Genomic DNA, 4149 nt, shown 5'->3' on the forward strand with positions numbered 1-4149 from the left:
AATAAGTATTCGCTATATCTCTGATTTTAAAATGATTTGTGTTATTCCATTGTGTGCAATGTTGATCCAGTGAACTCCATGTCCAAAGGATGGTTCGGAAGAGATTTCTCCCCAAGAGATGGCCTGTGGATAGCTGTTTAAACTTATCCAGTGGGACTGGTGGTTTCTGGGGTCTCTTGCCACCATACAGATGTATGGGCAGCACACTCATGGGCAGTCAGCCCCTGGAAGATGGCTGGCTGTGTGGTTTTGGCTTGGGATCGCATGCATTTCCTCTTGTGGTCTTCAGAGAGCCACATTATCATAATAAGTGCCTGACATCATCAATGTCACCAGTCTGTGGCTTTCAGAGTTTTATTCCACTTACATGGAATACCACGTTACTGATTGGGCCTGACAACCTGCCAAAATCTCAGTCCTAAATTCTGAAAACAGAGCCTACTACTTTATTTTTTCTTATAATTATTATTTTTAAAATGTATTTATTTGGTTTTGGCTGTGATGGGTCTTCGTTGCTTTGCGTGGACTTTCCGGAGTTGCGGCGAGTAGGGGTTACTCCTCACTGCGGTGTGCAGGCTTCTCGTTGCAATGGTGTCTCTCATTGTGGACTTTCTGGAGTTGCGGCGAGTAGGGGTTACTCCTCACTGCGGTGTGCAGGCTTCTCGTTGCAATGGTGTCTCTCACTGTGGACTTTCTGGAGTTGCGGCGAGTAGGGGTTACTCCTCACTGCGGTGTGCAGGCTTCTCGTTGCAATGGTGTCTCTCATTGTGGAGCACGGGCTCTAGGGCACGGTCTCAGCAATTGTGACGCATGGGCTTAGTTGCCTTGAGGCATGTGGGATGTGCCCTCCCAGACCAGGGATTGAACCTATATTGCCTGCATTGGCAAGTGGATTCTTAACCACCAGACCCCTAGCGAAGTCCCAGAGCCCATTACTTTAGTAGAGCATCACTGTTTTCCTGGAAGTTCCATGTCTGTGCTTTGGGTTAGATGGTCCTAACCCCCTGGACCTTAACACACACTTGTGGGGGTAATCAAGGCAAGTCATGTGACTTCCTGAGCTTGGGTTTTCTTATTTGCACAATGAGGTGACTAGGAAGGGTAAATGTGTATAAAGAAGCTGGGGCTGGCATAGTGCTCATTTTGGCAGCACATATACTAAGACTGGAATGATACAGAGAAGATTAGCGTGGCCTCTGCACAAGGATGACATGCAAATTTCAACCTTGAACTTTGAACATGTGAAGCATTCCATGTTTTCGCTTTGTGGTGATCTGAACGGGAAGGCAGTGCAAAGGGGAGGGGATACATGGAAACGTATTACCGAGTCTAAGCTGGCAGCGCTTGCCCCAGAGAGGCCAGTAAATCCAAGGATGAGGTGTTGAGGCAAGGAATATGACTTTATTTGGAAAGCCAACTGACTGAGAAGATGGCAGAGTAATGTCTCAAAATAATCAGCTCAGACAGTAAAGTGTCTGCCTACAATGCGGAAGATCCGGGTTCGATCCCTGGGTGGGGAAGATCCTCTGGAGAAGGAAATGGCAAGCCACTCCAGTACTCTTGCCTGGAAAATGCTATGGACCAAGGAGCCTGGTAGGCTACAGTCCATGGGGTTGCAGAGAGTCGGATACGACTGACTTCACTTCACTTCACTTCAGGGTCCAGATGCCAGGTTCTTTCATGTATCAGAGATGGGGGGAGGTAAGAAAACAAAGTAAAAAATCCATTTACTCTAGCAAGTACTTCTAGAATGGCAAGCCTCAGGCAGGGGAAATATGTTCATTCCTTCCTTCCTGCCATCTATAGGTGGCCAGGGTTCTGAACGAAAGCATGTTAGCTTAACAGTCAGGCAAAGGGGCAGGATTCTCTGCAGCAGGCCGTTTTGTGTGAATATAACAACAAAAGCGGCCAAAGAAACAGATCTAGCATGAAAGAGTCAAAGTTGAATCTTCTCTGTTAAAAAAAAACAAACTTGAAATTGTAGGAATATCTTATGATCATGAAAGTAAAGAAGGAATTCTCAAACAAGATACAAAAAGTTTAAATCATAATGGAAAAGACTGATGGATTCAACTATATTAAACTAAAAAACTTCATCAAATAGCATTTTGAAAAAATGAACAGCTAAGACACCAAAGAGGCTTCCCTGGTGGCTCAGCGATAAAGAATCCATCTGCCAATGCAGGAGATGCAGGTTCGATCTCTGGCTCAGGAAGATCCCCTCGAGTAGGAAATGGCAATCCACTCCAGTTTTCTTGCTTGGAAAATTTCATGGACAGAGGAGCCTGGTACCCTACAGTCCATGGTGTCGCAAAGAGTTGGACACAACTGAGCAACTGAACAACAAGATTATCAAAGAAGAAAAAGAAGCAGCTAGCATATGGCCTGGCGCACAGTGGAGTCTCAGAAAAACTTTTTCGTCTTCCCTACTCCCTTTTATCAGGAGGCCATTATCATTCTCCCTCGGAGTCGATGTTATGCAACTTACAGATAAGCCTGTCAATGAAGAGGAATGAGCAGGTCGGGCAAGTCAGCCCTGGGGCGTAGCTGGGGGCTGTGCAGTTGAGTAGAAGACGATAGGGTTTGGAATTAGATTGGGCTTTGAATCCAGAAGGCCTTGGGAAAATAACTTAAATATCTCAGAGTCATTTTTCTCATCTCCAAAATGAGAAAAACATTTATTGCTCTTTATGGCTGTCGTGAGAATAACTGAAATAATGTGTGTGAGAACCTGGCACACTGAGGTCTTCAGTAAGTCTTAATTCTGTTTGTTTTTGAAAGCCACTAATGCTTAAGTGAAATCTGATTAGCAATCAAGAAACTCACACGAAATGCCCAGAGAGAATTATCTATTTTTCTATAGACTGGAAAGCCCAGACCTTTCCCCTATTTGCTTGTGTGATGTTTTTCGTTATTTTGGAGGCTGGGCCAGAGGAAATAAAAGGTGGCCAGGCAATCTGTCATGTGTGAAGAGAATGCTATGTGTCAGGGGTGGGAAACCAAGTAAATAAAAGATAAGATCCTTGCCCTTGAGAAGCTTCTGACTTAAGAGAAATAAAACATGCAAAAGAAGCAATTTTAAAAACTCGTGAACAAAAAATAATACCCTGTTTGCCAAATGCCAAGATAGAATGAAGGTGTGACCAGAGCTGGGTGTGAAAAGTCAGGGAGATTTTTTTTGCCTTTTATTTTTTCCCTAAAAAAAATGTATTTATTTGGCTTCACGGGATCTTTAATTGTGGCACGTGGGATCTAGTTCTCTGACGAGGGATGGAACCCTGGTGCCCTGAATTGGGAGTGTGGAGTCTTAGCTACTGGACCATTAGGGAAGACCAGGGAAGTTTCTAAAGACAGAGATTAGCAGGGAGAAAGGGCCCCAGCAGAAGCCTAGAGAAAGAATGAAACATCTCCTACATGTCCATTTACCTGCACAGAAGGAAAGATTGTATGGAGATAATGAGATAACAAGTCAAGAGGCTCTTAGGCAACTGAATGAGGTCAATCAAGTCAGTGTTTTGACCTGTTACTAGTGCTGGTAACCAAAACAAATCCAAACAGTCTCCCCAGACAGACTGGTTGGAAGAAGAGTTGAAACTCTCATCCATACAAGGTGGGGACCATCCCTGTAGTTTTATTGAAGTGTGAACTTTCTGGCGACTATTACAAGGGGGCAAGGTTACCTTTCTCTGGGTAGGGTTGCACTGAACAAGAGCTAGAAGTCTCTTCAGTCAATTCAGTCGCTCAGTCGTATCCGACCCTTTGTAACCCCATGGACTGCAGCACACCAGGCTTCCCTGTCCATCACCAACTCCCGAAGCTTGCTCAAACTCATGTCCATCGAGTCTGTGAGAAGTCTCTTAGGTGCTGTTATTTCAGCAAAGAGCAAGTCATGGTGTGGCCTCTTGTTGGAGCTTAGGTCACTGGATTGTTACCCTCACAGTCCAGGATAGAGGATGCCGAAGACAAGGTTTCTATGTCTGGACACTGGTCTGCAGTTTCATTTTCCCAAGCCTGCCAAAGCTTCTGAATAGAACTTCCTCTCTGCTATTCTCTATAACTAGGTGACATCATGGCATGCTGGTTCTGGGCATATGGCTCTGTTTCTTACTGGCTGGGTAATTTAGACTTCTAACAATAGGAACCTTGATG

At 44.7% G+C, this 4149-nt stretch overlaps 1 non-coding gene across 1 annotated transcript; it reads left to right on the forward strand.

Moving 5' to 3' along the window:
* Positions 1 to 1134: 1134 nt before the first annotated feature.
* On the forward strand, positions 1135 to 1241 carry LOC147349743 (U6 spliceosomal RNA). The gene has a single exon (XR_015150800.1). It is a non-coding gene; the product is annotated as a U6 spliceosomal RNA (small nuclear RNA).
* Positions 1242 to 4149: the final 2908 nt, after the last annotated feature.

This window comes from Bos grunniens, chromosome 21 (assembly GCF_055505025.1).
Source record: "Bos grunniens cultivar Pamir isolate PY7600 chromosome 21, Bosgru_T2T1.0, whole genome shotgun sequence".
Taxonomy (NCBI): domain Eukaryota; kingdom Metazoa; phylum Chordata; class Mammalia; order Artiodactyla; family Bovidae; genus Bos; species Bos grunniens.